Here is a 23,934-nt window from a genome sequence, read left to right on the forward strand (position 1 = left end):
TTAGCCTTCTATCTGTGAGTACGGGTCACAGATATTTTCCCCAACCTGTCACTTGCTTTTTAACTTTACTTATTGTTTGTACCATGCAGGGGTTTTTAATATTACTGTTGTATTTTTCAGTTTTCCTTACTTTTAGATGTTATTTCATAATTAGAAATGCCTTCCATATTATTATGAAATAAGTGTCTCATGGCTTCCTCTCAGGTGTTTATGATCTTAGTGATTAAAAAATTTTTTCTGGTGTCATATGTGAAGCATATACCCCGTTTTAATTTTTTTCTAAGTGATATTCAGTTGTTCTAGTCCCATGTGTTGATTTTATTTTTTTAACATGTTACAGTCTTGTCATCTCAAAATATGGTTTTTCTTCTTTTCTGAGCTTTATGCCTTTTCTTCCTTTTTTTTAACCTCATTGTACTTACCAAAGCCTCCAGCAAAATGTTAGCTAAAGTAGGGAGAGTGGGCATCTTTGCCTTGTTCTTGATCTTACACGTGAGCTAATCGGTAAACGATGGCCTGGCTTGCATTGCCAAATTACTCTCCACAAAGTTGATACCAATTTGAACTGCTCTGCCGTGCTTGGAGTTGCCTAGGAAACCGTAACCATTAAGTATGATGTTAGCTGTAGGTTGTAGATGCCCTTTATCACATTTAGAAAGTACCCTTCTATTCCTAGTTTGGTGAGGGTTTTTATCATAAATTTTGACAAGTGCTTTTTCTACATCTATGGGGATGATCGTATGCTTTTTTTTTTTTTTGTCTTTATTCTGTTAATGTAGTGAATTACATTAATTTATTTTTGACCCTGAAGTCAAGCTTGCATTTCTGGAGTAAACCCTACTTGGTCATGACTTATTATCCTTTTTATATATTACTTGATTCTATTTGCTAATACTTGGTTAAGGTATTTTATATTATGTTCATGAGGGATATTGGTCTGTAACTGCCTTTCTTGTAGCATCCTTGCTATGTATTGATTTGAGATACCGCTTTAGCCATATACTAAATTTCTGTTCATTTTTGAGTACATTTCTGGGTTTTTATATCATATTCTGTTCCATTAGTATTTGCCTTTCTTATCTTATTCTTGTTAATGGGTGCACTGTTGGATATTTAGGAATTAGGTTATTTCCAGTGTCCTGCTATTACAGAAAACACTGTAATGAACAGTATTTTGGCTAGATCTTCTCCAGCTCCTCGATTATACCCTTAGTGTAAATCCTTAGAAGTTGAATAGCTGGTCAGTGGATAGGTGGATGCAGAGAAGTATACAAATGCCTTCTTCCTTCGTGCCTTCCAGGGGCCCCTCCCATCTCGCTCGTGCCTCCCATTGACTGAACTTAAGCAGAAGCAAGATGGCGAAGAAATCTGGAAAAGTCATTTGCAGCATCCAGCTCCAACTGAGACAGAACAGCAGGGCCAGAATCAAGGACATTGGATCTGTGCAGTTGTAAGGAGCCCCGTCCTTGAGAAGCCCCCTGCTGTCCCTGTTTTGAAATGCGAAATATTTTCTGAGCGAGGGGCCTTGCATTTTTGTTTTGCACTGGCCTTGCAAATTATGTGATTGGTCCTACTGAGCAGAGCACAGAGGGACAAGAATGGAGCTGAGAGGAAAATACCAGGGCTGCTACATTTTGCCAAATTGCTCTTCACAAAGTTTATGCCAGTTTGAGTTACTTGCCAACGTAGGGAGTTGCCTGGGAAACCACAAATTCGTTATGGTGTTGATAAGGAAGTTTGCAAGAGTTCCCCTCAACAGTCTCCAGCAGTAGCAAAAACAAGAGCAGAGAAGTCAACAAATTGGTCCTCGGCTCTTCCAACTCAGGGGGTCTGATTAGAAACCCTCCCTGTGCTCCAATATGTCATTCCCCGCCCCACCCCCCCAAAGGAGGAAATGGATCTGACTGGTGAGTGTATCTGTTGTCACAAAACTCATGTATTATTGCTTTGTTTTTGTATAGCTGGTCTATCCTTAAATTTATCTTTTATTGTTCTTTCTATAACTTACTGGTGCAGAGGAAATGGTGGGTCACTCAGCAGCACTTGGGGATCGGGTTTCTAGACCTGCTTGTGGAAGCAGACAGCAGTGCTCACATTGGCTCTGAAGAACCCACCAACAGAAAGGGAATGGGGAAGCTATTCAGAGACGGGTCTTCAGATTTGGGGAGGGTAGTTACATTACAGCAAGGATCAGAGTGTGGCCCTGTCCCTGGGGAGGTGGGGGGGTGACCCTGAGAGGAAGAAGAGGAACCTCATAGGGAGCCCAGACCTGTGTTCCAGCCCTTTAGGGATCAAGAAGAGCCCACTTTGGGGGGCGCCTGGGTGGCTCAGATGCTTAAGCGGCTGCCTTCGGCTCAGGTTGTGATCCCAGAGTTCTGGGATGGAGCCTGCTTCTCCCTCTCTCTCTGTCTCTCCCCCTGCTTATGCTCTCTCTCTCTCTCTCTCTTTATCTCTGTGTCTCAAATGAATAAATAAAATCTTTTAAAAAAAAAAAAAGAGCCCACTTTGGGATAAGGCCCTTTCAGATATACCTACCCTATGCCTACCACCATTGTCGAAAATGTCCTTAACGACCTATTTCCTGAGTTAAGGCCTATAGGTGACTTGCTGCAGTTACTCATGAAGGAAGCAGTTCATTCATTCATTCATTCTTCAGCAGATTGGGCCTCCACTATATGCCAGCACTGGATTGGTAGTAGGGATGTAATACTGACCAGGACACCCAGGACTCCTGCCTTCTCAGTCCTACAGCGCACAAGGGGAGGAAACTAATCAGTTGAAATACAGTGTGATTAGCGCTAGGTCAGGGGAATTAAAGGGTGCTATGAAAGAAAATATAACAGGGGTCCCTCATCCTCTTAGAGCATCAGGGAGAGACAGAGAACAAAGCTGAGGGGGGAGTTAGGTAGGAAGGAGGGTCAATGGCTAAAAGGATGTTCTAGGAAAGGGAGTGGCAAGCACAAAGTCCAGAGGTGAGAGATTAAGCTCCTACAAGAAACTGAAAGAAGTGGTGGGGGGTGGGAGGGTTGGGGCGACCGGGTGATGGATATGTGCTATGGTGGGCATGTGCTATGGTGAGCGCTGTGAACTGTGTAAGACCGATGAATCACAGACCTGTACCTCTGAAACAATACATTATATGTTAAAGAAGAAAAAAAAAAGAAAAGATAGTAGGAAGGGAAAAATGAAGGGGGGAATCTGAGGGGGGATGAACCATGAGAGACGATGGACTCTGAGAAACAAACGGAGGGTTCTAGAGGGGAGGGGGGTGGGGGGACGGGGTAGCCCGGTGATGGGTACTAAAGAGGGCACGTTCTGCCTGGAGCACTGGGTGTTATACGCAAAAAATGAATCATGGAACACATCAAATAAATAAATAAATAAATAAATAAATTAATAAATAAATAAAAATGGGGGGGAGAAACTGAAAGAAGTTCAGTGTGGGGAGGCCCCACTGGGAAAGAAGGCATGAGTCACTTCTTCACGGGCTTTGAATATCCATAGGTCCTTGATCCTAAGGGCAACAGCAAGCCCTTCAGGGCTTTAGCCTGGAAGGAGACTTGTATTTTAGGAATACCTCTCTGTCTACAGAGTGAGTTCGAGGTGTCCATGGAGCTGTCCAGCAGACAGCTGGAGGACTCCTCACCTTGAATTACTTCATTACAGATTAACAAGCAAACTTGCAAATTACTAAGGGGATAAGATACAAGTACCTTTGCTTTGCTCAAAGAGGAAGGATGAAGCAAAAGCCCTGAACAGTCTCCAACCTTGAAATCACATGTCCACTGAGAACTCCCCCTCTCCTGGTTGCGCTAAACTCCCTGCACCTTCTCTAGAGCGTTCATCTCACTGCTACTGCTAAGTTGTCCATTTACCCATCAGTGTCTCTTATTGGATTACGAGCTGGAGGCAGGATCGGGGTTCAATTCATCTTTGGCTTTCTAGTGCCTCCTATGGTGCCCTGAACATAGTATACTCATCTTCCACGAGGTGACTTTATTTTTTATTTTTATTTTTTTTAGATTTTATTTATTTATTTGAGAGAGAGAATGAGAGAGAGAGAGACCATGAGAGCGGGGAGGGTCAGAGAGAGAAGCAGACTCCCAGCTGAGCAGGGAGCCCGATGCGGGACTCGATCCCGGGACTCCAGGATCATGACCTGAGCCGAAGGCAGTCGCCCAACCAACTGAGCCACCCAGGTGCCCCCCACTAAGTGACTTTAAAATGGACTAAAAATTCTGCTACTAAGTGAAAAGCTGTTATGTGGAAAACAAACAAACCTCTATTCATTTTAGTGGGAAAAACTGTTATATCCCATCCTGAAATGCCAAACAATTTTCACCGGTAGAACAATGTATCAATTGAACAATGGCAACAAATTAAAGACTAAGCACAATTTGGGGCACCTGGGGGGGGGGCTCAGTCGGTAGAGCACGTGACTCTTGATCTTGGGGTCTTGAGTTTGAGTTCCACGTTGGGTGTAGAGATTACTTAATTAAAAAAAAAAAAAGCACAGGGGCCCCTGGGTGGCTCAGTCATTAAACGTCTGTCTTCGGCTCAGGTCATGATCCCAGGGTCCTGGGATCAAGCCCTATATCGGGCTCCCTGCTCGGTGGGAAGCCTGCTTCTCCCTCTCCCATTCCCCCTGTTTGTGTTCCCTCTCTCGCTGTGTCTCTCTCTGTCAAATAAATAAAATAAAATATTTTAAAAAATAAAAAAATAAAAAATAAGCACAATTTGGAATTTTAATCAATACAGTTTCTACAGAAAACCAATGTATTAAAACTTTCTTGTACTTACTTTTTTTAAATAAACTTTTGGTGACTTCTGCATTCACACGGGGTTAAAAATAAAATTATGGCCCAGAAAAATATTTCCAGGGTAAAATAAACGTTAAACGTGTGTGCGTGGAAATACACGGAAATAGTGTGTGCACACGACAGGACACAGAGTCATAGATGCTGCCCTTCCTCAGTCCTCTCATGGGGCATATGTACACACAACAAAATGTTTTGGGCTCATACCAACATGGCTTACAATTCAAATTTGTTCCAAGTAATATTCCCCGCAATAAAGTGTTGTGTCAAGAAAATTGGTGAGTGGTCTTTGTTTGAAACCCTGATGAAGAAATAGCACTTGTTCATTATTTAGTCAGTTTTTGAGTAGAAGAGTTATTATACATATATATGAGAAGGAAGTCACAAGTGGTATGACTTTCAAGAGGTGTTACAGTGAAAAGTTGCTAATGCATAAAAGAAAGATGCATGAAGGATGAACGAATGGATGGATGCATGGTAAGGCCCTCTGGTATGGTCAGAAGAAACCCTTATTGTGTGAGACAAGCCTGAGAACACTGGGGAGCACACAATGATAGCAGAGCTGATGAGAAACCCAAGCAGAAGCCAGTGCAGAAAGCAATATTCTGGAAGAATGCTAGCTACACTTTATTGATCATTCAGTATATGCTATGTGTAATGACAAAATGATCTCTCCTGGAGACCTTGGCTTTGCAAAGAGCCCAAGCATATGGTCTAATTTTCTCACCCTCAGGACCTTCCTCTGCACACCAGCCCGGAAGGCCTTCATCTGTTCTGGGTGGCAAACTTGAGCATGGAGTCCCTTCAAGTTTCCAGTCCACTCTGTGGAAAGATCCTCATTTGTTTTGACCACTGGGAATTCTCTCTTCTTCCGCAAGGTGACACCATGGCCTGTACTCTGTGTGGACTTGGAAACCAGCTGTGCCACCATATTGATTCTAGTCTGTCAGGTTGGCCTGGATGACTGCAGCTTCCTTGGTCCAGGGTTGCGTTGGGCAGTTAGCACACAGCAGGCGTGACTTTCCTCCTCCTCACACCCAGCAAAACTGTCACGCTTCACCTCTACTCCTACTGCCTCAACTTAAAACAATCTGGAATAGAGAACTGTGTCTTGCATTTACCACCTACCTGGCGTATGCATTCCTTGAAATGTAGGTACCTTATTCTCTCTTCTCTTCCCCTTCCTCCTCCCCAGGTTTTGCATTTTCTTCTCTGGTTTCCATACATGACTTTATAGTTTCACGGTGTGTCCATTTCGCTCTCTCTGCCCTGTACCAGTGCTCCATTTGTTCGAATCTCTCTTTCTTTCCCCTGTATTTCTGCATACTTATCCTCTCTGAAGCTTCCCACTAATGTATGTGAAGATCAGCGAGAGCTTTTTGTTCCACAGACCAATGGAGAAACTGTAGGGACCTCTGAGCGTGAGCATTACGTGCACAGAAGTGGAAGAACATAATAAATGGCAAAAACAATTTCAGCATTATCAGATCTTAAATCTCAGGAGATGGTGGTCATTGAAATCCCATACATCTACCTTAAATTTTATTCAAGATTTTCTTAAGCTCTCAGTTCTAAGGCATTCTATTAAACAAGTCTGTGTTTCCGGCAGCTCAGAGATTAGCAGGAGTTGGGGCGAAGACAGTGTAGAGAGAGAGCGTTAAGTGTTCTCCAAGGGGTCTGCAATGATTATAGGAACATTCCTCAATTGTCTCCAGCCAGCTCTTGGTTTCCAGCTTCTTGAGTCTGGTGTTTATAGTTGAAAATGTTTGTGACTTCTCCCATGGAGGCACCTTCCATGCTGCAAGGTCTATAACAGGGTTTTGGATTTGACTGGAGACTAAGAGAAATCAATGACCTGAGAAAGTTGTATCTTGGCGTTAGGCTGATTTCAATAAATTATAAATGGAACTGGCCACACTGATTGAGGCCACCCATTCAGCCCAAGTTATATCCACACGGTAGTGTGGATCTCGGTGGAAATTTTACTCAACACAACCACTTAAAGGGGAATATCATGTCTGAGTTATTTTGAAAAGGCAGCGTGTCTTCTCTTAACACTTTTATACTTGCGGTGTTTTCTAAGCAGCTCTGTCACCTGAAATGGAGGCAAACATTATCGCTCTCATGTCATGGGTGAAGAGATGGTGCATAGGCATTAATCGACCTTCACCTTGCAGGGCAATGGCTGAGTCATTCAGGGTCACAGGTCTCCTTTCTGCTGCTTTATTCCATAGGACAGCATCACCTCGTGGTCAGTGAGTTAAAAGTCCTGGGCTCCCCTATGGATGGAGGCAGTCTGTTGGTGACCTTGAGTGACTTTCACATTCTCTCTGGATGCCTGTTTTCTTGCTGGGAGTCTAGATAACACACCCATACGTCTGACTGTATCTTTTTTTTTTTTTTAAATTAGGAATGATGGATTGCCAGTGAATCAGAGGTGAGGGAGTGAAATCCCATACATCTAACTTAAATTTTATTCAAGGCTTTCTTAGGCATTCTATTAAATAAGTCTGTGTTTCCGGCAGCTCAGAGATGAGCAGGAGTTGGGGTGAAGACAGTGTAGAAAGCAAATATAAGTAGTGTTCTAGGGGTCTGCAATGATTATAGGAACCTTCCTTTGGATCACTGAGCAATTGTCTTCAGCCAGCTCTTGGTTTCCAGCTTCTTGAGTCTGGTATTTATAGTTGAAAAGGTTTGTGACTTCTCCCATGCACAGAATATCCAGGTTAGGAAGGACCTAGAAAGGGCAGTTGGCTTAATGGTCCTGAGATTTTGCCTTATAGGCGAACTCGTGAAGGAGTTCAAGACTACAGCTTTCTGAGGCCCATCCTCCTGAAATGGAAAACACCAATATGAGGACCAGGATTCTGTATTTAAAAAAAATCATTCCAGGTAGTCTGGTGCAGGTTTAGAAACCGTGGCTTACGTGGAACCATGTCCAGTGCATGGGGCAGGACGCACGCTCTGCAGCTGCTGAGCGGATAGATGAACACTTCAAATAAATAGGCCACAGATGAGAAAAGCAACCCCCTTCAAAGCAATTGAGCGGGGAGGAGGTGCTGGGAACCCCTGGGCTCCATTTTTACCAGTAAGTCCTTGAGCTTACATATGGAAGCTGGAAAAAGCCCCTTCTGGAGCAGGCTCGGTGTGAGCCAGCTGTGTGACCTTGGGCAAGCCACACCCCATCTCCTGGCCTCAGTTTCCTGTCTGTAACATGGGAGTGTGGGCTTATTGATCTCTAAGTTGCTTCTACGACACCTGGGCACTTACCTACTGCCCTTTTTGATGCGGACATGCTGCAATTCTAAATGTTCTCCATTATTTTAATTTTTCAACAGAATGCTTTATGGACCCAGTGCTTGTTGCGTTGAACCTGTTTTCAGTCTTCCCTCACCCCCCAGAGCAGTGCGACTGCCCACAGGACTCAGAGCATTCCAAGATGATTCTTTGCCCTCTTAGGCTGGAAAAGCAACCCCAAGAAGGCGAGATCTAGGGAAGAGAGACAGACGTCTAGATTGCAAAGGCATGTGGAAGAAAAGGTGGTTTGGTTGGGAGGGAGGGACGTATCCTACCAGACATCTCTGTTCCAGGGAAGGGTAATTCTACCTGCTGCCTGCTACTTCAGAAGGGGACCAAAGAAGGCTCCATCAACTGGCAAAGACCGAGTGTTTTCCAGTGGCCACGCTCACCTTGCCCTGAGTCTTGGCCGCTGTTGGTAGGGGAGACATGTAGCGGTTATTATAGTTGGTGCGGGTGTTGGCTGCTCAGGCTCCAGCCTGGCCCACGACAGGAGGCTCAGCAAGGCGAGGCTGCATGAGGAGCTGCATCTCGCGGGCCAGAAATGATCAAGTGTTCACCACCGACTGGAAAGGAACCAAAAGCGAACAGTTTTGGCAAGAGAGCCAATGCCGAGGAGCCAAGTAATAAGTTTTATTGGGCTGTTGTTAGGGTCAATTAAATTCAGTGAAGGGACATTTATTGAGTACCTTCTATGGCTCAGAAACTGAGCAAGGCTTTAGGAATTCAAAGATAAACAGGGCACGGTCCCTTCTTTAGGTGTTTATAATCTGGTAAAGAAGTTGTCCAGAGGAAGAGATACCATGTGTCTTTCTAACAGTGACAACACAGCAGGGGCGGGGGTGCGGGCAGAGCTTACAGGGTCTCAGGAAGCAGGAGAGAAAGGCAGAGGAGGTGACATCTGAGTAGGACTTTGCTAGAAGAAGGGAGTAGACAGGCTTCTAGGCAGAGGAGACAAAATTAGCAAAGACAAGAAGGTGTGTAAGAGCATGGTGCCTTTGGGAACGGAGAGCAGGTTGGAGGTGTGAAGGGCAAGAGGTACACACAGGGGAGAGGGGCTTGACCTTTAGGCTCACAGGCTTTAGCCCTTTAGCCCATTCTGGTAGCTACCCTTCCATTCATCATGGGAGGGAGTTGTGTGTGGAAAGAGGGTCTACCTCGAGGAAAAAGTGGATGGCCCAGATGCTTGATCCACTGGGGTGAGCTACCTCAGGAGAGGTGCTCGGACAACGGAGCCAGGCATGAGGGGGATTTGGAAAGACCCGCCAATTGGCAAGGAGCCATCAGCCTCCTTCCCCCTTTGCCATCCTGAAGGCAGGGTGGGGGCCAACTTCTCCAAGTTCACCTCAAGGTTTACGAGGGTCAGCATGTTTGTGCTGGCCTTGACATTTTCACAAATTGCTCCTGGTTGTAATTATTAGTTTTAGTCCAGCTGCTTCTCCAAGGCCCTTCTGGCAGCTGGGCCTTCCAGGCCAGCTTGGGCTTGGACTCTCTCCTTAATTGACTCAAGTCATGAAAAGGTGCCATCTGCTTTGAACCCTTGCATGTTCCAATGCCAGACAAATCCCAGGCAGGCACCATAGGAAAAGCAGTAATGAGGCTCACACCTCCAAGTGGAGGGCGCCCCCTCCACCCCTTCCCAACTCTGTCTGGTCAGGTGTTAAGTGCAGAGGTGAAGTGCAAGCCCAAGGTAGGGGGCAGGGCTGAAAAGTAAACAGGGCCCTAGAATGTGCTTCCTCCTGGGTCCTAAGTGACGCCAGTCTTGGGAGGAGATTTCACAGCAATCCTGTCAAAACCCCACAGTTAATAGCATCATGATGACCTAAATAAATTCACAGATATCAGTTACTGCCTGTGTTTTCACTTCACACCGACCCTCCCCAGAGATGCCTCAGCTGGGGAAGTACTTGGGAAAAGGCCTCAGGGAGAATTTTCCTGTGAAGCTATTAGTTTTATCCCACTTCCTAGAGAGAAAATAAGAAAAAAAAAAAAACAAAACAAAAGATAAAAAAAAATACCGAAGGAGGGTTAGGAAGGAGGGCCACGGTCACCATGATGTAGCTGATGTGTAATTGCTGTTGAAATGCTTTCTCGTTTCCTATTTATTATTTAAAAGAGATACCAAGGGCAGTGTCAACGGAGCAAAATACTTATTGACATTCGAGAACCGTCCCCCAATAGTGACTTTTAAAAAACTTGATATCAACTGTGGTGTGAAATTGACTTCTGTCTCCTCCAGTACAGTGAGTAATCAGAGTGTCTTTCTTTGATAAATTTTGATCCTTGAAAATGGACCCAAGTTCAAGAATACCTCAAAAAGTGATACGTTAAAGAGGGGCTCCAGTAGGCTGCCATTTGTTTATCGGGAGAGACGAGTCACTACCAGAAATCAGAAAGCAGCATGTTGGGCGCCTGGGTGGCTCAGTCGTTAAGCGTCTGCCTTCGGCTCAGGTCATGATCCCAGGGTCCTGGGATCGAGTCCCGCATCGGGCTCCCTGCTCAGCGGGAAGCCTGCTTCTCCCTCTCCCACTCCCCCTGCTTGTGTTCCTGCTCTCCCTGTCTCTCTCTGTCAAATAAATAAATAAAATCTTTAAAAAAAAAAAAAAAGAAAGCAGCATGTTTACTACAGCTTGGAAAGATGGTCTCAAAATGTACCCCTAGTGCAGGGCATGGTAGATGGGGAGTGGTGGGCAGAGGGAGGGAGAAGCCATAAAGCAAAACAGATTTAAGAGCCGTATCAACCAAAAGCTATGTGTAGACCTTGTTTGGATCCTGATTTGGACAAACCCAACTAACTATAAAACAAACAGACAAACGAAACCTGAGACAATTGGGGGAAATAAGACAGTGACTGGATATTTGATGACCTTAAGAAATTATTTTTTTAAATGGCATTGTGATTTTTTTTTTAAAGTTCTTATCTTCTTATCTTTTAGAGATATGTACTGAAGTATTTACAGATGAAATGATATAATGTCTGAAATTTGTTTCAAAATAACCCAAAGGGTCAGGGTGGGGGTTAAGTGTATGGCAAAGGAGGGGAGGCAAGAGATGAAATAAAATTGGCCTTGAACTGGTAACTGTTGAAGATAAGAGATGCTTACAATAGTTCTGGGCTTATTGTATTATTTTCTCTACTTCTCTATGATGAATATTTCTGTGATGCAGTGTTACAAGTGAAGAACTTCAGGGACTCTTGTCTCTGTTAGCTTTTCTTTGTAGGGGAAGGAAAAGGTAGTAAGGATCCCCTCTCCAATGGGGCATACAGTTTTTACCTTTGTTAAATTTATAATCAAAGAAATCCCAATGGGCTCTTTCTAATCTTATGAATCTTTGATTATATGATTCTGTAAAATTGTGATGAACTGACGTACTAGTCATAGTAATCACCAGTGCTGGCCCCACATTGGGGTTGGAGAGAGGCAGAAAAGCAAGGGACTACTTCCCAGTAGGAAGTGGTTGGTTTTTGACTTGCACAAAGTCAGGGACCTGGTCTGAATGGTTATAATGGGGTGGGGTGATGTGGAACAAGATAATGCTAGGGTTTGGGCACTTCTATAAATGTGGGTGGGGAGAGTAGTTATGGTTTGTGTGATACAGCTCATTTAAATTTGAATTAAATTTTTTTTTAAAGATTTTATCTACTTTTTTTGAGAGGGAGGAGAGAGCATGAGTGGGGTGGTGGGGGAGAAGCAGACTCCCTGCTGAGCTCGGAGCCCCCCTCTGGGCTGGACCCCAGAACCCCGAGATCATGACCTGAGCTGAAGGTAGACGCTTAACCAACTGAGCCACCCAGGCGCACCCTCCCCCTCCTTTATATCCTAGACGCAAAAATAACTTATACCTCAGAGTGGATTTCCAAAGCTATCACCACTGTATTTGTTATCTGTGCCATGTAACAAATTGCCCAACTTTCAGTGGCTGAAAACCACTAACATTTATTATCTTACGGTTTCTCTGTAAGGTGGTTCTGGCTCTGAGTCTCTCTGGAGGCTGCAGTCAGGCACTGTCTGGGGCTGTCCTCATTTGAGGGCTTAAGGGAGGATCTGCTTCTGCTTGCATTCACGAGGCTGTTGACAGGCCTCAAATCTGTTTCCAAATTCACACCTGTGGGTCTCTCTGCAAGGCTGCCTCATGATGTGGCAGCCAGCTTCTCCTAGAGCAGGTGAACCAAGAGAGCATGAGAGAGAGCATCATGCGGAAGCCACAGTCTTTTTGTAACATAATCGTGGAAGTGGTAACTCATCACTTCTGCTGTATTCCATTATTTATAAGTGAGTCACTATATCCAGCAAGGGTGACCAGCTCATCCTCACTTTCCTGGGAGCTTTCCTATGTTAACACCGAATGTCCCATATCTTGGGAATCCCCTTGGTGCTGGGCAAACCGGAAGGACTTGTCACCCTGAATCTAGTCTATGCTCAAGGGGAGGGAATTCCACAAGGGCATGAAGACCAAGGGGTGGGGATCATTGAGAGTCACCTTGGAGGCTGGCTACCATAGCAACATTTCTAAGATTTACTTCTCTTCCTTACTGAAAAGTCAGGCCTATGAGCCACTTTGTGATTTATAAAATATAAATCTCAGTTTTTAAATGACAGAATGAGTCATGTTAAAGCGAATGGAATAAATATATAAACCAACTTTAGAAACAGAACTTCATTTGAGGTGGGTTAATGAGATTTATTATATCCATATATACATTTTTCCTATCTAGTCATTATTTCAAGGCAAATATTGAAGTGGGTATACCTGTTCCATCTTTTGCTTTGATTTCTAGGATTTCTGGCTAGATTTATGACCTAATTCTTAAAGAAAAGTTAACTTTTGAACTATAAAACTATCATGCTTTATTTAAGACTATTTAGAATCTATAGAAGAATGATATGAAGCAGAAAGAAAAACAACTGAAGATTTTTGCTTATTTCTGTATATGATGGTGTTTTGTGTTTAATCTTATAGTACATTTTCTATCTTTTCACAAATTCTTCATTCATGTGCTTTTTTTTTTTAGGGCTACCATAGTTTTCTAAATAAGGTGATGTACCATGATTTTCTTTACATTTTCTCTATGGCTGGATATTTTAATTACTTTGAATTTTGGAGCATTTTGTAACCATTTTAACCCATGTTTGACCACTGTGACTCTCAGAAGTCCATTCATTCAGGACTGGTGACCTGATAGGATGAGGAGTCTGAGAGAGGGAGCTGACCTGGCAGCAGAGAGCCCCCATTCCCCTCTGCTAAGGCATCCTCTAGAGAGGGCAGACTTTGCCTTTGTTGAGGGCCTTGTCATCATTCAGTGCTGCCCATCACTGGGTGGGGAGGTCTGCCCTATTCTGGAATTCAGTATTAGAAAGCTCATTATTGCTGCACCCCAAAGCCATATCTTCCCACCCAGTCTTTAGGACTCATGCCTTAGTCAGTTCAGGCTGCTATAACAAAAGTATCATAAACTGGGCGGCTTAAACAACAAACACTTATTTTTTACAGGGTGGGAGGCTGCAAAGCCCAAGGACAGGGTCCAGCATGGTTGGGTTCTGATTAGGGGCCCCATCCTGGTTTGCAGATGGCTGTGTCTCCCTATGTTCTCACACAGTGGAGAGCAGATCTGCTCTCGTGTCTCTTCTTATAAAGATGCCAATCCGTCATGAGGGTGGAGCCCCTCCGAGGGCCTCATCTCCAAATACCATCCCACTGGGGGTTAGAGTTTCAACATGTGAATTTGGGGGACACATATTCAGTCCACTGAACTGTAATGAAGACGGTATTTTTGTCTTTTTCTGCCTGACTCCTGTGACTCTCTCTCAACTGGTTCCAAACTTGGGTGAGGAAAAGACTTCCTCAAGTATCGATGGCTAAAGTCTAGTGTTTGGGGGTGGGGGTGGGGCTGATCTGGCTGCAAGGCCGAGGGACAAGCAGATAGTTTCTTTGGTTCAGGCCTTCACCAGTTTTCACGGAACAAATCGTTTCCTTTCTTTGTGCACCTGCATCCAAGCCTGCCCTGGCCTTTCCTGTGGGGGATGCGGCTCCCTTCCCTGCATGAGGTGTAACCCTCTGCTGTTTTAGCTGCTGACAGACCCTTTTTTCCAGCCTCCTCCATCTGGTAACTGGAGGGGGAGAACTTTAGGAATGGAGAGCAAGAAGAGAGGGCAGAAGTACTCCAAATAGCAGCCCTCCAGGCAGTACCCAGCCTCATCCTTCTCAAGTGCAAACTAACCCTTCTTAACCAAGCAGACGCATTGAGATGCAAGTTTCATTAGGATGAAATCTCTCTCAGGAAGCACCTTGGTTCCTCAGCAAATAAAACTCTTCATGAGCCAACCCCAACAGCTGACCAGGCCAGTCTGAATACATACATACGTACATAAATTTATATAAAATACATACATGCTCAATAAATGCAATAAAGCTATATATAATATATACGATAATATACAATAATGCTATATTTACACACATCTTAGGATTTAACGCTACAGATGGATACGTATACGCACCAGGAAGCATGTGAATACACACACACTTGCTGCATATAACAGAACATTGCCCCCAAGCCTTTAAGTTCTAAGTCAATAAACACAAGGAAGGGACTGTTTCCATACTTCTGCGGTCCTCAGGGTCAGCTCTTTGAATCACGCCTCTCTTCCAACTGGGGATTCAAATTCCTTGGAAAGACAGTATATGGAGGGCAAGAAGTCAAGGACCTGGTCCTTCTTCTGACCCTATCCCTGGCTGTGTGAGAGACGCACCCTCCTGCTTTGCTCCCTGAGTTTCACTGCAGTTAGTGGGGTAGAGGCTTTCTGTGTATTGGCTTTCTAGCTCCTGTAGGTGTATACTCTGAACAAATAGCCAATGATTTGTCGGTGGCCAGAGGAAGGCATGACAGGAGAGAGAGGTGGTGAGGTTTGAAGAGACAGGAAATAGGGGTAGCCCTCATCCGCCGGAGAGTGGTAGAGCATGCAATTGGGAAAAGATGGGAATCCAGACATTTCAGCTGAATGCATTGCTTATCTCATCAACTGTTGCAAGAATCATGTAGATGACTGCAGTCCATTTTTGCACCCTTTAGAAGAAAGGTATTTATAGGTGTCACAGTGCTGGGTACTTTACTGGGGGACATGAGGACCACAGTGGTGGACCAGCCGTAGACCCTTCCCCGTGTCTCAACAACTCTGGCAAGGGAGCTCGCCTATAGGCTCTGGGGAAACCGCTGCCTGCCAGTGGGACCGGCCAGACGCTATGGCCCTTGATAAACTGGAAAACGGTATCTCAACCTTTCTATTTAAGTCGTCAAGTATTTACCAGACACATTCCTTCAGGAGAGCCCCCATGTGATTCATGCTGGTTCTCTCACCTGGCCTCTCCCACAGAAGGTATGATAAATATTTATTGAATGTATTGGCACATGTTATTTATAAAACCCTTTGCTTGGATTGTGGTTAGGTAGGTAGGGACATATTCAGAGAAGATTTTGTGCTGACTACAACTCGGGGCCAGAAAGGCATGACCTGAGATGCTTAATCTGGGTTTAACTATTTCCCTTAGTCCCCCGCATTTTTTGTTTTCCAGTTCTTCCTCACTCAAGCACTTCCCCTCCCTTCCCCCCACGCCCACCTGCAGGCTGTCACCTGCTTTGGAGGCTTCAGAGATCAGCTCATGAGAGTTTGCCCTGACACACACACACACACACACACACACACACACACACACACACACACACACAGTGATTTCTGCACTAGATACTGACTTTTTGGTATTTCCTGCTGGAGCTCTGTCTGGGTGGAGTTCCATCTGGAAGTGCCAGAGTTTTCCTGTTTGTGCAGTTGATTTTCAAAACCTTAAATAAACTCTGTTGTGATGTGTTCAGAATCATGACAACTCAACGGCTATTTATTAAGTACCTACTATGAGCCCGGTGCTGTTCAAGGGGCTGGGTAGACGGTGGTGACCTCAGCAGACACCACGTTCAGAGAGCTTTCGGTCAGGTCCAGGACACTGATTAGTAAACAGGCACTCACCCTCCACGTGGTGAGGGCCATGAAGGATAAAGTCCAGGGTGCTGGCATGAGAGGTGGGGTGCAAATAGCAGGGCAGCGAACCCAGGCTCAGCCTGACAGGGCTGGGGCGGCGGGGGGGTGGGGGGGCTGTGGGTATGCCAGCAGAGAGCCAAATCCAGCTAAACTGCACCCAAAATATGAGAAACTAAATTTTGTAGAATCTGTTCTCATTTATCTGCAAGTCGATCCCTCCCCTCCGTTTGCAAGGAAACTTTTCTGAGCCTTCTTTTTTCAATAGCTTGAGGATCTCAACTCCCTCTGCATCTGTTGCAAGTTAACACAGGGGCACCCCGTCTCTTGAAGTCAGAGACACGGACCCAGGAGGGGAGGGAAGGCCTGGGACTGGGTGAAATGTTGCATTTCCTGCTCAGGAGGAGCAGGGAGAAGTGGGGTCAGGTGGCGAAAGTGAAGGGCTCCCAAGCTTCCAACAACTCAGGTCTTTATAGGGAAAAACTTCGTTATTTCATGTGAAGTGAATTTTAGGCATGTCCGCCAGGCCCATCTCTAGTCAAACACCAGGTAGGCAACAAAAGTATGTTCCAGAGCCACTGGATGTAAATGCCTTGTGTATTTTCTCTTTTCAGAGTTCTCTGGGCCATTGTTCGCTCCATTTGTGCAAATAATAAAGACCAACTTCTTGCCAAAAGAAAAAAAATAGGGTGTGGATGGAAAACAATACAAAGGATTCTGTGTGTCTGGCCGGACGGAGTTCCCTGTGATTAGTCCTGGATCTAACTTTTGATCTCTTGGTCAGGCAATAAAATGCCTATTTATTTAATTTTAAAAGAACTCTTTAGGGCGTCTGGGAGGCTCAGTTGGGTGGGTGACTGCCTTCGGCTCAGGCCATGATCCCGGAGTCCCGGGATCGAGTCCCGCATCGGGCTCCCTGCTCGGCGGGGAGTCTGCTTCTCCCTCTGACCCTCTTCCCTCTCGTGCTCTCTGTCTCTCATTCTCTCGCTCTCAAATACATAAATAAATAACATCTTAAAAAAAAAAAAGAACTCTGTAAAGGTGTGATTTACATGCAATAAAACGCACCAGTTTTAAGTATAGCGTTCTGCGGGTTCTGACAAATGTGTGCATGGATGCCATGTCTCCACAACCAAGACAGGGACCTTGTGTAACCCCCCAACTTCCCTTAGGGCTTTCTGCAGTTACCCCGGCTCCAGGCAACCAGTGACCCACTTTCTGTCACCAAAGATTAATTTGGCCTGCTTCAGAATTTCCAATAAATGGAATCACACCATAGTATTCTTTTGTGTCTAGCTATTTCACCTGGGATCATGTTTTTGAGATTCATTCCTGTTGTTCACATATCCTCAGTTTGTTCCTTTTTATTTAAAAGGCTGATTTTTTTTTTTAAGGAGCCAACAAATGTTCCATGGACCACTCAGGAAGAGGAGCAGATCGAGGAGGTCCCTCTGGTCTACAAATTCTATCAACTTGCCCAGGAAGTGTAGACCCGAGGACTGCGTCAGGTTGGTCCGGATCACATTTAAGCGGCCAGACCCATGAATTTCTGAGCTGCAGGAGCCCAGGAGGACAGGGAGTGATGAAGCCTCAGTGAATGACAGGACATATGAGAGAGAATGACAGGGCTATTTGTTCGGTTCCGTTATGAGCTCAGCAAAATGTGACAATCCTGGGAAATAGAATTATGTATTGCTGTATTTATATGTGCGTTTGTCTCAGGGGAGCCGGCAGGGAGTGGTGGGTGGCAGAGTGGGGTCCAGCCGCCTCAGGGGAGCCAGCAGGGAGTGGTGGGCGGCAGAGTGGGGTCCAGCAGCCTCAGGGGAGCCAGCAGGGAGTGGTGGGCGGCAGAGTGGGGTCCTGCAGGACTGGAGTGGGCAGAGATTACCGGGTAAAGTGTAGGCCATGGCGGTTGTGTAGCCGATACATAAGAATTACAATGAGAGCTAATATTTACTGAGCACTCCCTAGGCACCTGGCACTGTGCACCATTCCTTACACTCACTGCATCCTATGAGGCCAGTGCCTTTGTCTCTGCCCGTGTCCCTTATCATATTCCTTTTTAAAAGGATTTTATTTATTTGACAGGGGGTGGGGGGCGACAAGCAGGGGGAGCGGCAGAGGGAGAGGGAGAAGCAGGCTCCCCGCCGAGCAGGGAGCCTGATGCGGGGCTCAATCCCAGGACGCTGGAATCATGACCTGAGCCGAAGGCAGACGCTTAACGACTGAGCCACCCAGGCGCCCTCCCCGCCTTACCATATTCCTGCACACTTATCACTACGAGCCGTGTGCCCCCAGCAACCAGCGTGGTGGTGGCTCCGTGTTGGGGGATAGTCCTTGAGCCCCTGGAACTACCTAGCATCGCAGCCTGGAGAGCAGAAGTGCCTGGGACCTACAGGTAACCAAACAGGGCAGGGGACAAGCACCCCAGATCCCCGAGTCACCAACCTTATCTCTAGTTCTCTGGTCCATGGCATTTTGTTTGACTCGGCATTGCTTGGCCTCCTTCCGTTCCCTTTTTCTCAACTTTTTTTTTTTTTTTTTTTTGAGAGATGGAGAGAGGGCAGCAGAGGCGGAAAGAGAATCACAAGGAGGAGCCAGTCACTGGGCTCAATCTCATGAGCCTGAGATCACGACCTGAGCTGAGAGAGCAAAGAGCCCAACGCTTAAGGAACTGAGCCACCCAGGTGTCCCTACTCCTCAACTTCTGAAGCAGTGGTTCCTGGGGCTTCTTCCTAATAAATCACGTTCACATGAATCCTCCTCTTGCTAGATGGTACTCATCTGTCAGACAAAAATCTGAGCTTCACTTTCTTAGGCAGCTTTCCCTGACTCCCCATCCACTGGAAGTTCCCTGCTTATGTTCTCAGGATCATCCTTTGTAGCGCTAATTTCCAGTTCTCAGTTTGCAATGATCTGTTTGATTATTTCACCCGTGACCATTTCCCTTGCTAGACTGTAGGTTCCAGGAGGTCAGGAGGCTCTCGCCTGTATCCCCAGCACCCTAGCAGAGTTTCTAGAACACAGTAATTGCTCAATAAATTTTTACTGAATGAATGATTTGAAGTTTAATTTTCTCACAGGTGCTCACTGGCCTTCCGGATACTCCTCAGCCTCTGCATGGGCCAGAAATGCATAATATATAACCCACAGGGGTGACACAAGGCCTCCTGCCCACTTCCATTCTTCTGGGTATTTAGGGCAAGGTGACATTACTTTGCTCCGGGGGGACCGAAATTTACCATCAACTATGGAGCTGAATCCAGAGGTGAGCCTGGAAGGCTGAGTAAAATTTGAATGGATTATTAGCAGGAAATTTGAATACTATTTTAATGAACTATGATGCCATTTAAGTACATACACATCGTGAACTAAATACACATTCTTGGATCCCTGTCCTTCTCATCAAGAGCACATGAGGTCCCGAGGTCTCATTAGGAAGCTGATAAGCAGCCTATTTCTTTCTACTCCAGAAATGACGATCCCCCAGCTATATAAAATTTACAAACGGCTTTGGAAGCATCTGTGGAGAAAGGTGCCATATGAATGTATGAGAGTATTGAAATAGGTGCTGACTGAGAGATTTCCCAGGTGGATAGTTAAAATATACCCGGGCACCCACATACACTCATACCCCACACTCAGAGTACTTTCTGCTCTGATCAGCGGGGATAAATTTTCCTACTTGACAGTTGACTGTAAATCAAGAAGTGTGTTTTAATACTCACTAGCTTTCCGCTGCTGTGTGCGGCTGTCTCAGGCAATCCTTCACCTCCCGGGACACAGGACCTGAAGGATCGTGGCACTTTCCCTCCATTGCTCATGGAAAGGTGGCGCTCAGCAGCAAGGTAAATACGGGCATGCTATATGTGAGAGGTGAATATAAATAAGTCAGGATAGCCTTAGAAAATCTCACCTCTGGATCCACCATTTTTCTTATCAATAGGTAATAGAATAAGAAATCATGAGTTTCCCGGGTTTTTTACCAACTCAAAACAAAATACTTTTGTAACAGTATAAAAGCTGGAGAGTATGTGACTGTCAATAAATGCTGAGTAAATAATTTTGAAGGTAAACACATGCCCTTATTTCCACAAACCCCGATTACTGGACTAGATAACTGAACTTGCTCCTCTTGACTTTATCCCTCGTAATCCTGCCCATTAATGTTTGCTTGGAGGAGTTCAAATAAACCAGGCTGTTCCACACCCCAGGACCTTTGCACGTGCTACCTTTTGCACCTGGACTGGAATGCTTCCCATTAATCCAGGTGGGCTGGGGACACTTTCTGATATTTCACTACCCGGGTCCAGGATAACCTTTCATTTCCTTTGGGAAGCTTTTCTTGACACATTCTCCCACTCCTAGAACTGCCACTTTATCCCGCACAAGTGCACATATCTAACACAAACATGACTGGGCTCTCTCGGGGAGTCCCTGCTCACACCCTGTACATTTTGAGGCCATAATCAATACTCCATTGCTACGCAGTTGTCCCCTTGTGACTTCTCAAGCCTCTTCCCAAAGCATTTTGAGTAATGTATATTTTATTGAAATGCTCACAAGGGAGGTAAGTGGAGGGCTTCCACTGAACACCATACGGCCAAACTTCATAAAATCGCCGCCATTCCAAAAGCCTTTTCTCTCATTACCAGCAGGCTTCTCTCTGCTGTCTCCTTCCTTCTCCACTCTCCTCTGACCTCCTCCCACCTGCATGCCTCGTGGTCACCCCAATTCCATTTAGCATTTCAGCCCTTTCAACTCTTTCTCCTTCATAAAGGAGAAATCCTCAAAATCCTTCACATCCTTGAAGTTTGAGGGCCTTTCATCAAACGAACTCTCTCTTTGAGATCCCTCTTAAAAGGCAAGGGTAACAACACCAAATACATTTCTTCTCTTTCTGCTAAAGACTGGAGCACCTTGAGGGTAGGAATCAAGCCTATACACCTTGGTGTCTCCCATGCAAAATATTTAAGATATTTGTGAAATGAAATGAAAGGATAAAAGAATATAGGCACAGATTAAAATCCCTCAAGTTCCACCGTGACCACGGTTTTTCTTCTGCTCAAACACCTTCCATACCTTCTCCACTCCTGCCCCGGCCAACTGCCACTTCTCCCTGACTCTAGCACTCAGTTCAGCTGTGAGGAGCCCTCTCCCCTCAAGGCCACTGTGCATAATCTTGCCTTCAGGTGTTCACTTCAGTCGTCTCTCCAGGCCTGGAATAACCGATGTCACTCACGAGAGTGGTTGGTGGTGGGGTTACCATCACCCCATTGAAGGCCAAGGTGGATGCAATTGGTCTGGTCTTGTAGGTCCACTCTTCAAGGCTCGATGCCCAGCTGACCTCCGGATATGTCACTGAGGTCTCCAGTCTAGACATAATTCACTCTCTTGAGTCCTCAGGTTATAAGCCTTGACTGCAGCCATTCTGGTGGCACTGAATTATCCAGACTTACATTATTGTGGAGTTGGGGGTATGAGGTTTTGAAGTCATTCCTCTTCCCAGAATGTGGTTGTGATTATACGTAGTGACTAATATTTTCAGGTCTTTTGCCCATTATCTTACCCCTTGAAGTTATGTGGTTATGTGTGCCCTTTTAACTTGCTTTGCCCAGTGAAAGGTAAGCAGAACTGAGCCCCTTTGGGGAAGAAGCTTGCAGAGGAAGAAGCATTAAGAGCTGGTGAGTGATTGATCACGCTGTCTTCCCCTCAACGCAGTGACTGGCAGCGTTAGAGGTATCTGGGGGACTGTTCACTAGCCTGGGGTCTTGGGTAAGGGTCCAGCTGATTCACAATGGGCACGTGGTGTGAGCAAGCAGTCAACCGTGGTGGTGTTGTACCAGCTCGATTCAGAGGTTATTTGAAAATTAATTACATAAATAAAGTGGCATGATAGCACCACCTGTCCTACCCAGACTGTAAGTTCCTTGTGGGCGGCACGCATGAACACGTGACCTTTCTATCCCCCAGAGAACATAGCACAATGCCCCCTGGACATTCAAAAACTTTTGCTGACTGAGTATATATACTGAGATAAGGTACATATAGGAGACTGGAGAGTAGAACTTGGTGTCAGGACGTCAACCTGAGACTTTGGTCTCTGGAAATTCTAAAGAAATGCCCCAGATGATTCCAACAGTATTCTACTAAGATCTTCACAAGCGAAGAGGCAGAAGAGCATAATGATAGGAACCTGGGCTCTCACACTGGACTGGCCTGGGTTTAAGGGCAAGCTCCACCAGGTACTTGGCTGCATGACCGGGGGCCCGTTATTTCAGCTGTTTGAGTCAGGAATAATATCACTACCTACTATATAGGATTATTGTGGGGATTAAATGAGAGAACGTATGTAAAGCGCCTGGCACATAATGAATGGGCAACCAACGTCATTCTCTTAGGCTCTCCTCCCATCAAATGTGTGTGGGTTGTATGAAATCTTGCTTAATTCTCTGGGAACTACTTCCCTTCATTTACTCCCTCTGAGATCTTGGTCACTTGCCTAGTCCTTGAATTGATTTAGCTTGGTCTACCTCAGATCCCTGGGGTTTTGCTTTTACTGCCCCATGCACACTCTGGTATTCTGAGAAATTCCATCTGCAACTGGCCAGAGTTGGCAGTAGCCCTTGGCAAAGGACTCTGATGGTGGTGGTGGTGGTGGGGGGGGGATTTTTGTGACCTGCTCTCTGCTGCCAAAATTTTAAACAGGGCCCTCGATGTGGTGGGTAGTCAGGGAGGTGATCTTCGTGGGGCAGAAAGAATTGAGGGTGTCATGGTGACCAGTTCCAAGGAAGCCCTACCTTGGGCCCTGGCTCTCATAGCAGATGATCCTTCTATTGAACCCTGGGATCCTATCTGTGACGGTAGCAGGGACATCTGTGAATTTGTCAATGACTGACTCCTTCCGTAGGTTGGGGCTTGGTATGGTGCCTGAGGGCTTGTGTTTTCTTGAACTCCCAGCCTAGCGAGCCTTGTGTTTTCAGGTTCATGTGTTGTCCCCGACTGAGTCCTTGAGGCTACCTCTGTCCACGTCCCCCACCCCGCCTCCCCGTGAGCCAGCGGCAGGGTGAGGTAGCATGTCCAACCACTCCAAAGGTGCTTGTGTAACTTGTTTTTCAAAGTCTTGGCAGGAGCCACAGTGCTGAAGTGAGAAAGGCTGTTTACATTCTAGAAGAGCAATCCTGAGAAATGTCTTGCATCAGGGCTGTTCCCAACCAATCCCTGCTCCCTAGCAGCTTCTTTCTCTCTGGGATGGCTTGGGACCTAGAAGGAAGGAGCCTGAGCGTGAAGAGGGTAGGCTATAAGGAAACATTCATCAAACCCCAGGGCTCTGGCGCCCCCTTGTAAACTGCCCTCCCTTGAAAGGCAGGAAGCATCTTGAGAACAAGGCTTTTGTTACCCCAGTGTTTGGTGCAGTGGCTCGCACTGAGTGCAGTGCTAGGTGCCCGTGCTCAGTAGACATTCATTAAGTCAATAATGGTGCAAATGTGTAGGCAAGAAAACATTTGAGAGGACACACTGGTGGAAGTTCTTAACTGATTCCAGTTACCAGCTTTCTCCGAACGGTACTTCCGCTACTAATAACAATCATTACTGTTTATTATCTAGTCGATGCCATGCAAAGGCATATATAATTTCCTTAAATTCTACAACAGTCAGTAGTTCTACAAAATAGGTAGTCCTTGTTCCCCTTAATAGCCAAGAAGGGGACACAGACTCATGGGCACAAAGCGTGGGGATCTTGCCCGAGGTTCACGGACAGTAAACAACCAGAATTCAAAGCCTCTGGT

The 23,934-nt window shown here is 45.7% G+C and overlaps 1 long non-coding RNA gene across 2 annotated transcripts; it reads left to right on the plus strand.

Annotated features, from left to right (window-relative positions):
- The first annotated feature begins 1,769 nt into the window (after positions 1 to 1,769).
- Positions 1,770 to 19,201, plus strand: LOC114197907 (uncharacterized). Of its 2 annotated transcripts, XR_003606985.1 has the most exons (5): positions 1,770 to 1,907; positions 5,551 to 5,968; positions 17,539 to 17,652; positions 18,327 to 18,542; positions 18,695 to 19,201. It is a non-coding gene; the product is annotated as an uncharacterized LOC114197907 (long non-coding RNA). The 2 variants fall into 2 exon arrangements; XR_003606984.1 differs by lacking the exon at positions 5,551 to 5,968.
- The last annotated feature ends 4,733 nt before the right edge of the window (positions 19,202 to 23,934 follow it).

The sequence above is a fragment of the Eumetopias jubatus genome, unplaced genomic scaffold, assembly GCF_037043125.1.
Source record: "Eumetopias jubatus isolate StellerSeaLion01/CBP00866 unplaced genomic scaffold, mEumJub1_p1.0 scaffold_15, whole genome shotgun sequence".
Taxonomy (NCBI): Eukaryota; Metazoa; Chordata; class Mammalia; order Carnivora; family Otariidae; genus Eumetopias; species Eumetopias jubatus.